Genomic DNA, 12,031 nt, shown 5'->3' on the forward strand with positions numbered 1-12,031 from the left:
GCCCTCTCCGTGCCCAGCGGGCAGCACGTGTTTGCTGGGCTCGGGACCCGGGGGATCTGATCGAATTACTGGCACGTGGTGCTGCAGCGACAGCTGTCCACACCCTACCCCCTACCCCCCACTCCCTACCCCCTATCCCCTACCCCCTACCCCCTACCCCACGGCGCTTTAGAGGCCAGTGACCCATAGTTAGCCTCACGTGACTGGCTCCATTAAGGAGGGAGGTGGGATGGTCTTTAAGGAAAATGATTTCGTTGACATTTATTCTTTTCTTTAAAAAGAGAAGAAAGTGGGAATTAAAAGCTATATGCAAAGGTGAATGTACCATTTATTTTTGTTTTTTTTTTATATTTATTTATATATTTTTATTCATTTCAGAGAGGAAGGGAGAGGGAGATATAGATAGAAACATCAGTGAGAGAGAATCATTGATGGGCCTCCTCCTGCACGTCCCCTACAAGGGATTGAGCCTACAACCAAGCATATGCCGAGACCTTGTTCATAAATCCACGTTCAGTGCTCGCTTCGGCAGCACATATACTAAAATTGGAACGATACAGAGAAGATTAGCATGGCCCCTGCGCAAGGATGACACGCAAATTCGTGAAGCGTTCCATATTTTTAAGAAAAAAAAAATAAATAAATCCACGTTCAACCATTGAGCCACACCGGCCAGGCCTATTTATTTATTTTTAACTAGAGGCCCGGTGCACGCAATTCGTGCACGGGGGGCGGGGGTGTGTCCCTCAGCCCAGCCTGCACCCTCTCCAATCTGGGACCCCTCTCACAATCCAGGACTGCTGGCTCCCAACCGCTTGCCTGCCTGCTTTCCTGATTGCCCCTAACCGCTTCTGCCTGCCAGCCTGATCACCCCCTAACCACTCCCCTGCCAGCCTGTTTGCCCCTAACTGCCCTCCCCTGCAGGCCTGGTCCCCCCCAAATGCCCTTCCCTGCAGGCCCTGTCACCCCCAACTTCCCTCCTCTGCCAGCCTGGTCACCTCTAACTGTCCTTCCCTGCAGGCTTGATTGCCCCCAACTGCCCTCCCTTGCAGGCCTGGTCCCTCCCAACTGCCCTCCCCTGCTGTCCATCTTGTGGTGGCCATCTTGTGTCCACCTGGGGGCAGCCATCTTGTGTGTTGGAGTGATGGTCAATTTGCATATTACTCTTTTATTAGATAGGATATTTATTGTTGAAAGTATTACATATGTCCCTTACCCCCGCCCCATTGACCCCTTCTAGCCGCCCCCCCCCCCCAGGCATTCACCACCCTATGTCCATGGATTTGCATATATGCATACAAATTCTTTGGTTAATCTCTTCCCACCCACCCACCTCCACCTATCCTCTGAGTTTGGAGAGGATTGTAACCCTTATTTAAACACATTAATTGAGAATCAAGGCTGTGATAGGCACTGCTTAAGGGCCTGGGAAATCCAGTGATGAACAAGGCTTATTTCTGCCTTCCAGAGCTTGGTCTGATAGACATCTTGAACAGCTCATTGTTATGAGATAGGAAGAACGATGTAATCTGGGGCTTAAGGAAGCTAGTGACTAAGAAGCAACCTGAAGTCTGAGTGCTCTGAGCCAAGGCACACTGAGATTGTAGCGTTGCAGGAACTGAAAGAATGTTGCTGGGACAGACCCTCAGGGGCCTTGCAAACACTTAACGATGTAAGATTTTCTCACTCTGGCACAGGAAAGCCTTGAAGATTGAGCAGAATAGTGTCATCATAAGATTGGCCTTTTCGAGTAGGTATTCTAGCCCAAATATGGAAAATGGATTACATGAGGCCAACTGGGAGGCTGTTAGTGATCTAGATGAAACCATGGTGGCAATTGGGATTAGGGAACTGGATGGAATCCAGTAATAGAATAGACACTGGCTGGAAAGTATGTCACCGGTACTAAATAATATTGAATATATTCATGACAAAAAAAGAACAGTCAAGGATGGCTCCTAGATTTCTGGCTCAAGCTGGTAGATTATTGGTATCATTACCAAAAAAATGGGGAATATAAGTGGAGGAACTGTTTGGGGAGAATAGATGGGGAGGAGAGGGATAATTTTTAGGAGACAACTGAATGGAGATTATGTCAACAAGGCACATTATATACGGACCTGAATAGGGTCTAGGTGAGAGAGCTAACCTTAGAGATTTTCAGTGTAAAGTGGGTATTGAAGCCATGGAAATAGATTAGATTGTTTAAGGAAAATTGGCAGGGATAATAGACTAGCAGTTTGTAGGTTTTAACATCACCATCATCATTATTATTCACACAGTGTTGTTGTGTGTTTTTTTTAAGTTAAAGAAGTTGTGTATAGAAATAGATATTTTGGAAATTCCAGCATATAACACTCCTTTCCTGTGTAACAATTGGATGAAGCCAGATGGAGACTACTATGGGACATGAGCTATCCAGTTTACCATGGCCCCCGTCACTTTCTAATGTCTTAGACCCAGATTACATCATTCTTTTTTATTTGCCTTGTTTTGAAAGCATTGGAGTTTGACCTCTTGGTCTATGGAGACAGAATAGAAGAGGGTGTTGGACTTTATCCCTGTGAAGTATCAATGTGTGTGGGTTGAGTAGGAAAGGAAGAATCTGAAAGGACAGTATTGGCAGCAGGAGATAGATGGAAAACCAGAGGAGTATGACATCAAGGAGGTCAATGTTGCAAAAGAGAGGGTATGATCAGCAAAGCCAAACACCACCAAGTGGTCAAACTAAATGAAGTTTAGAAATGATCCATTAAATATAGCAACATGGATGCCTTTGGTAGAAGACTTTAGTAAGGACCGTTTTAATTAAGTTCTTCGGGGGGCCAGAGGGAGAATTCTCTATCCAAGTAGATTAAGCAATGATTAGGAAAAGAAATTGGAATACCAATGACAGAACTCTCATTAAAAAAGTGAGGGAGGAGAGAAAGGAGTACCTACAGAGGGTGATGGGTCAAGCCAGTTTTAGGTTTTATGTTTTTGGGTAGAAGAGACTTCAGCAATTTAAATACTGACAGGGAAGGAACCAGCAGAAGAAGATGATAAGAATATAAGAGAAAAGGAGGCTAATTGCACAAGAGAGGAAGAGACTGGAGAAAATGAAGTTGAGACAGGTGAATGAATCAGCCTCAGGTAGAAGGGACATTTACTATTCCTGAAAGGATTAATGGATTGGAAGCTCTTAGGCTTGTAGATTTGCTTTGTAGTTGAGAAAATTCCTAACTGGAGAAAAACACACACAACTATTTTCTCCATGAAATAGGTGGCCAGATCACCTACTACAATCTGAGATGAGGATAAGGGTGTGTACGTGTTGGGAAGAAGATGTTTGAGACTGGAAGATGTATTCGTTATTTAAGGCTGTGTAATAAGTTGCCCCAAAATGTAGAGGCCTGAAACAATATTATTATTTCACAGTTTCTGTGGGTCAGAAATGTGGCTCTCACTTGTCTGGGTTTTCAGGGTCTTTCACAAAGTTCCAATCATGATGTCAACTGGGACAGCTGGGAGAAGATCTGCTTCCATGCCACTTAAGTGATGGTTGGAAGAATTCAGTTCCTCCTGGGCTGTTGGACGGAGGACTTGGGTTTTCTGTGCAAGTTTTCCCTCCATGTGGGGTTCACCATACAGACTGATGGCTATATTCCATTAGGAAGAGCAAAAGAGAGTGAGCACGACAGAAGCCAAATTATTTTTGAAACATAATCTCAGAGGTGAAGTTCCATCACATTTCCTGTATCCTACTTATTAGAAGCAAGTCACCAGGTATAGCCCACAGTCAGTGGCACACAAATACTAGGAGGCATGATCATTGGGACCAACCTTAGGAGCTTCCCACCACAGAACAGAATGGAAAAGATTTGAAATGGGTCTTGGACGTAGTACTATCACAGTAGCATCAACAGGATTGGTAAACGTTGGTGACCAAGAATTTACATGATAGCAGTCTGCTGCATATTGTGATTTCCTTCAGATGCATTCAGTAATCAGGTACCTACGAGAACCGATGATCTAAGAATGTAGTGTTCAAACACAGTTCTCTTTGGTGTGGGTTTTAAAAAAATCAAGTTTATTGGGTGACATCCTATATAATAAAAGCCTAATATGCTAAGTGTCCGGTCCAGCCATTCAAACAATCAAAGTGTGACATGCTAATGGTATGCTAAGGCTGCTTAACTGCTTGCTATGACGTGCACTGACCACCAGGGGGCAGATGCTCTGACCTGTAGGTTAGCTTGCTGCTGGGGTCTGGCTGATCAGGAGGTGCTGGACATGCCCTGGAGCCCTCCTGTGGTCTCTCCCTGGCTGGCCAACCTCCCACGTCCCTCCCGGCCTGGTGGGGGTTCCTCTGCGTGGTCTGCACCCTCTTGCAATCCCAGCTGAGGGACACCCCCCCCTCAAGTGCACGAATTTCATATACCAGGCCTCTAGTTGGTTAATAAGATTATATACAACTCTACAATTCTATGATACTAGAGGCCCAGTGCACGAAATTCGTGCACGGGGGGGGGGGGGTGGTTCCCTCAGCCCAGCCTGCACCCTCTCCAATCTGGGACATCCCTCTCACAATCCAGGCCTGCTGTCCCCAACTGCTCCCCTGCCTGCCTTCCTGATTGCCCCTAAGTGCTTCTGCCTGCCAGCCTGATCACCCCCTAACCACTCCCCTACCAGCCTAATTGATGTCTAACTGCTCCCCTGACAGCCTGTTTGCCCCCAACTTCCCTCCTCTGCCGGCCTGGTCACCCCTAACTGCCCTCCCGTACAGGGTTGATCGCCCCCAACTGCCCTCCCTTGCAGGCCTGGTCCCTCTCAACTGCCCTCCCTTGCAGGCCTGGTCCCTTCCAACTGCCCTCCCCTGCTGGCCATCTTGTGGTGGCCATCTTGTGTCCACATGGGGGCAGGATCTTTGACCACATGGGGGCAGCCATCTTGTGTGTTAGAATGATGGTCAATCTGCATATTACTCTTTTATTAGATAGGATAGAGGCCTGGTGCATGGGTGGGGGCCAGCTGGTTTGCCCTGAAGGGTGTCCTGGATCAGGGTGGGGGTTCCCTTGGGGCGTGGGGTGGCCTGGGAGAGGGGCCTGTGGTGGTTTGCTGGCCAGCCATGCCCCCTGGTGAACCAAGCAGAGGCCCTGGTATCTGGAATTTATTTATCTTCTACAATTGAAACTTTGTAGCCTGGAGCGGAGTCAAGCCTCCTACTAGCTCTGTGGCGGCAGCCATTTCTGTTGGAATTCATGTATCTTCTATAACTGAAACTTTGTAGCCTGGAGTGAAGGCCTGAGCCAGCCAGGGCTACAGAAGCTTGGCTTCCTCCATCGCCCGGGGCAACCCTAGCCTCCTGCTCTTCCAGCTCCTTGGCTGCCACCATTTCTGTTGGAATTTATTTACCTTCTATAATTGAAACTTTGTACCCTTGAGTGGAGGCCTGGGCCCGCCAGGGTGTGTGGAAAACTTGGCTTCCTCCATTGCCAGGGGAACCCAAGCCTCCCTCCTGCTCTCTGTGGCCGCAGCCATCTTGGTTGGGGTTAATTTGCATACTTGCTCTGATTGACTGGTGGGCGTGGCTTGTGGGTATAGCGGAGTGATGGTTAATTTGCATATTACTCTTTTATTAGATAGGATACCACCTATATATTGCATTGTGTGCCCACCCTCCCCCCCAGTCAGATCTCCTATTGTTGCCATATATCTGACCCCCTTTACCCTTTGTTACTCACACCACCCCCTTTCCTCTGGTAACCACCATACTGTTGTCTATGTCTATGAGTTTTGCTTGGTTTTCTTGTTTGTTCATTTGTTGCTTTCAGTTTTATATCCCACATATCTGTGAAATCATGTGATTCTTAACTTCATGGTGCAGATTTTGTGTCAGTTAATAACTAGATTTATAGATATTCTCTGGAGTTAATATGCATTCTTCAAACTTAAGGAGAATTGGCAAATAGTTCTGGCTACCTTTCTGATTGGTGTTTCTATTTTCCTAGGATATATTCCTAGAAGTGGGATCACTGGGTCAAATGGGAGTTCCATTTTTAGTTTTTTTGAGGAAACTCCATACTGTTCTTCACAATGGCTGCACCAGTCTGCATTCCCACCAGCAGTGGAGGAGGGTTCCTTTTCTCTGCATCCTCACCAGCACTTGTCATTTGTTGATTTGTTGATGATAGCCATTCTGACAGGTGTGAGATGGTACCTCATTGTTGTTTTGATTTGCATCTCTCAGATGATTAGTGACTTTGAGCATGTTTTCATATGTCTCTTGGCTTTCTTTTTTTTTTTTTTTTAATATATTTTATTGATTTTTTACAGAGAGGAAGAGAGAGGGATAGAGAGTTAGAAACATCGATGAGAGAGAAACATCGATCAGCTGCCTCTTGCACACCCCTTACTAGGGATGTGCCCGCAACCAAGGTACATGCCCTTGACCGGAATCGAACCTGGGACCTTTCAGTCCGCAGGCCGACGCTCTATCCACTGAGCCACACCAGCCAGGCGTCTCTTGGCTTTCTGAATGTCCACTTTCAAAAAGTGTCTATTGCCATTTTTTTTTATTGGATTGTTTATCTTCCTTTTGTAAGGTTGTATGAGTTCCCTGTAATCTATTTTTTATTTTTATTGAAAACATGGAATTCAGCAGACCCTCCTTGATATCTCTGTGGATCTTCCTCTTTTCCTTGACCTGTTAATATTAGAGCACCCCAGTCTATTATTTTTAATGTCATCTAATATATTTGGGATTAAATGTATTATGTTTTCTGCTTGTCTTATTGTTCTGTGTTAGCTCTCTTTCCTTTCTTACCTTATTTTGGATTGATTTAAAAAACTATTCCAGACTCTAAGAGGACTTCCAAACAGGGCCAGAACTAGGGTGAGGTGAAGGAGGTATTTCCTGAGGTGACAAATATAAAGAGACCAAAACTCAGAATAAAATAAATAATATTTTTATCCAACTTTTTTTTAAAAACCAAAATGAATGCAAGACTACCACTTCTAGGAAGATGGGACTGGTGTACTTTTTCCTACTTCTTCCAGTAAGCACAACTAAAAACCTGGGACATTATATAAAAACTAGAGGCCTGGTGCATGAAAATTCGTGCACTCGGCCGAGGCCGGTTTGGCTCAGTGGATAGAGCGTCGGCCCGCGGACTCAAGGGTCCCAGGTTCGATTCCGGTCAAGGGCATGTACCTTGGTTGCGGGCACATCCCCAGTAGGGGGTGTGCAAGAGGCAGCTGATCGATGTTTCTCTCTCATCGATGTTTCTAACTCTCTGTCCCTCTCTCTTCCTCTCTGTAGAAAATCAATAAAATATATTTAAAAATAAATAAAAAAATTCGTGCACTCGGGGGGGAGGGTGGTCCCTCAGCCTGGCCTGCACCCTCTCACAATCCAGGACCCCTCCAGTAGGATCCCTAGGCTTGGCCTGAGATCAGGGCCTATCAGGGCTTTCCTTCCCCTGCCCCGCTGCAGGCAGCTGGCCCCACCCCCGCCGCTGCCACTGTTTGCCTTCTGTGCAGCACTGCCCCCCCCCCCTCCCCTGCCACCACTGGCCTTCCTCTGCAGGTGACAGGCGTGGGGTGTGATGGCTTGGCTGGCCTGGGCCCCCCTCTGCGGGGCAATTGCTGGCCGGCCGCATACCTGCCACAGAGTCGTCACCGGTGGCCTGGACCTCCATCTTTCTTTGCTGGGGGGGCGGGGCCAGACCTGAGATGGGGCCATCTGCCTACCTTAATTGCCCCTAACTGCTCGCCTGCCTACCTGATCACCCCTAACCACTTGCCTGCCTACCTGATCACCCCTAACCACTGGTCTGCCTACCTGATCACCCCTAACCACTCTGCCTGCCTGCCTGATCACCCCTAACCGCTTGCTTGGGCGAGGGGCCGTGGTGGTTCTGGTCTCTGGTTGTTCTGGTCATTATGCTTATGGTGGCTGGCCTTTTATTATATAGGATAATCTTCATCTCTTTCTTCAGGCCACCTGTGGCTGAATGGTCAGCAGTGGCCATGCCTGCAGAAGTCATCCCTGGCCCTTGACTTTTTTCTGCCCAACCTTGTAAAGACTGGCCCTCTATTCTTCCCTTTCACCTCTCCAGCAACACTGCTAGGCAGACTGGCCCCAAATCAGTTTTCAGAGAAGTGACACGAGCATCATGGTGGAATGAGATGTTTGCTGTCTGCCCCTCGGCAACATTAACTTGGTGTTCATACACAGACAGAAGAGCTTTGTGGGAGCCATGGAATCCAGCACCCACCTGTGCCAGGTAATAGGCTTATAGACCTGCTGTAGGTCCCGCAGTGGCCTATGAGCCAGCTCAAGCCCTCTTGCCTGTGGTCTTGCAGCCCCTAAAAAACACTCTCAGACAATGACCAGTGGACAAAGAGAGTCTTTGTGCAGGACCAGGTCCGCAGTTATTTCTCTTGGGGGGTAGAGGTGGGGTGGAAGGGGAGGAGGTGAGAGGGGAATGAGTGTGTGTGCTTGAGCTTAGCTTTCCCACCTGTGCGGACGCCTACAATGAGGCACTTCTCAGACCTTGAACTTGGGCAGAAAACTGGCTGAAATCTGCAAGCCAGAGAAAAGCCACAAACTTGAACTTCAGCGCCACCTTTGGGAAAACTAGGGAGAGGCTGACAGCGCTAGGCCCGTCCATTGCAGGATCCAGAGAAAGCATACAAGCTCAAGACTTCTGCCACAAGAGGGCGCAAGAAGCGTGGAGGAGCTGTACTCATAGGTCAGCCATAACCTCAGGTCTGGTTTCCCTCCCAAAATCAGGGAGGACTGCAAGAGGTGGCTGCTGTTTCAAATACAAAGACAGAAATGTAAACCTTCAGGGACAGGGGTAATTATGGAAAGGTGAGACTGCCAATGGGTGACAATAATCTTCCAGTAACCAACACCAAAGCCATGGAGATCTGTGAGTTACCCAGTAAAGAATTCAAAATTGCTATTTTAGGGAAGCTCAGTGAGCTGCCAGAAGACACAGAAAGACAATTCAAGGAAATCAATAAAACAATGGTCAAGGAATATATAAAGAGAAACAAAAAGTCTTCAAACAAGCGAAAATGGTAACAGTCAAATATTGAACCAATCCATCTGTGAACAGTTTTATAGCTTTAGCATTTATTTATCTATAATCATTTTGAGCCTCTCTTTATACACTCTTTAGCCAATTTGTATTACAGCTTTCCCCACAATCTGAAAGCTCAGCGTTCCTATGCAACTTTTAAAAACTGAAATGGCATAAAACGAAGAAGCAATTACCATAAATTTATACGGAGATTTTTTGAGCCATAATAAATGACCAAATTATAGCAAATAACATATAAAACCTCAAATAACACTAACATATAGTAAAAGCAGCATGATATTGTGAAACAGAAAAACTTCCACAGCCTACAGCGTCTCTGAAAGAAAGGATGTACTGAACCAAATGCCAGCCAGACAAGGCCCGGGTCCTGGGGATGGGGCAGGTCCGCGTGGAAAAGACGAACAAACCCTCTGTCCTGGAGTTGACGGGCTCTTTCATGGAAACAGTTTTGGGGAGAAAGATGCACACTGTTCTGAAGAATTTACATTGGCTGGAGATGAAGAGGGTGGGGGGTGAAGTGGGCTAGTTCTGGGGTAGCTCCACAACCCGTAAGGCAGTATTTGGTCCTTTGGATTGCTGGTGGGCCACAGTGTGGAAAGGTCATGGGAAAGCAAGGAGAGAGGCAGCTGGCCTTTTCCTTAGGAATCACGGAACTAGGCACCGAGAGGTTAACTCAGTTTCTGCATACACTCAGGAATGTAAGCAGTGTTTTCCTCTGCAGTTGTTAACTGGTTAACTTCTCCTTTCTCTTCCTTCCATCCTCTGGCTGCTGCTATTTATTTATTTATTTATTGAGATCCCAGAGGGGATGCTGCTGGGGATCTGGTCACTTGCCAATGGGACCAAGGACTCTTTAAAAAAAAAATATATATATATATATATATTTAATTACAGAGAGGGAGAGACAGATAGAAATATCAACGATGAGAGAGAACCATTGATCAGCTGCCTCCTGCATGTCCCCTACTGGGGATTGAGCCTGAAACTTGGGCATGTGCCCTGACCAGGAATCAAACCATGACCTCCTGGTCCATAGGTCAGCGCTCAACCACTGAGCCACGCTGGCCCGGCTAGCCTGCTGTAATTTAACTTAGGGCATTTCAATATTTTTTCTTGCCACTGTGATACATATTACAGACTGTCAAACATAGAAATAATGTGTGTACAGGGTAGTTTCACTTACTAAAAAGACTGACTTGATTTCTCCTTAAGTATAGGATAATGGAATACCATGATTTGCACACCCATCAATCCACTCAAGCAATAGACTTTTTCTCTTTACCTATTACCGGATGCTGACTAAAAGAGACCATTTAGCAGAACCCAATAGTAACTTCAGCAGCTTTCTGGATTCTTCCCCTCTGCTTGTTCACCGCATACACAATGTCTTTATTTTATTCACCAGGATGGAAATGCTCAATTACATCAAATTTTACTCAAGTTTCACCCCCCACAAGCTTTCATAGGCATTTTGGGTACCTTAGGACACATCTTGTTAACAGATGCACACAGATGCAGCTCAAAGCCATGGTAGCTTGATGCTGAGATGCTGAGTGTAGGTCCTGAGAAAGGCTTGGTGAGGACTCTCACTGCTGCCTCCCTAACAGCTAAAAATCAATCAATCAATCAATCAATCAATCAAACATTGGATGCTATTTTCCCTTTTTTCTTAAAAGCAGGAATTATTTTCAGATTTCTTTCTGTTAGCGAAAACAGGTACTAATGCACGTCTTTCATAAAAACAAAGAGGCATAAAGCAAACTTTCAAAAAGCAAGGTTTACCTGTATTGTGCTATTCTTCTGTGAATTACCTAATCATATCCCTTGAGCATTCTCCTTTGGATTTCTTGCCTTATCATTTTGATTTCTAGAGATTATGTGTGCTGTCTATGTAGCTAATAGCTACTTGTGAATTTTAGAGTTTGAAATTATTTCCTCCCAGTTGTCATCGATCAGTTTTCCCGTGTATTATGCCTCCAAGGTGTTTCTTCTTTCTAGAGACTACCTTCCTAATCATATTTCTGACAGTGTGTTTGGTCATTATTTCTAGTTACTTTGGGAACTGTCCATTGTTTAATTTTAGTTCTACATAGCTTTTTTCATAATTGAGATTTTAATGGCTGCTTTGAGGATAAGTACACAGTTAGATTTGTACACATTTCTTAACGTACATACCAAAAACCTAAAAAGTCAAGTAGTTGTGATTCTGTTCTAAACAATTATTCCAGTGACATTCCAGCATAAAATTTAGAGGCAAATTTTCCTTAATAGAATATCAGGAACTGAGTTCTTAAATGGAAGCTTATATTGAAGCATGGTTCTTACCTGGAAGCTTCTAAAAAAATCTCCTTGTAGTGTATCTCCTGGGTTTTAAGGATGCTCAAAACTATCTGTAACATCTAAATTGGACTGTTATTATAAATTTACTAGGGGCCCGGTGCACAAAATTCATGCACTGGGGAGGGGTCCCTCAGCCCAGTCTGCCCTCTCTCACATACTGGGAGCCCTCAGGGGATGTCCTACTGATGGCTTAGGCCCGCTCCCCATTGGAAGCGGACCTAAGCCCCAGCCTGGCCTCCCTTTGCCAGAGGCTACCGGGCTGATCAGGGGAAGGCGCCTGCCCCATCACCCCACTGCTGCAGCCACTGCCAGTCACTGCAGCCACCAAGGCATTTTCATCAACACGGACTCCAGTCCCTTCACCATGAAAAAATGACAACTTTCTTTAAGCATTTTCAAGATGTGTCTTTCATAGGATATGACATTTATTTATTTTTCTTTTTATCCTCACCTGAGGATATGTTTCCATTGATTTTTTTCCCCTTCCCTTCGATCCCAGGCTCTGCCCCTGCCCAAGCCTAAAGCCTCCGCCCCAGGCTTTAGGCTTGGGAAGGGGGACCTCCCATCCCTCCGATGGCCGGCTGGGAGTGACCTGGGGG

This window comes from Cnephaeus nilssonii (assembly GCF_951640355.1).
Source record: "Cnephaeus nilssonii genome assembly, chromosome: 2".
Taxonomy (NCBI): Eukaryota; Metazoa; Chordata; class Mammalia; order Chiroptera; family Vespertilionidae; genus Cnephaeus; species Cnephaeus nilssonii.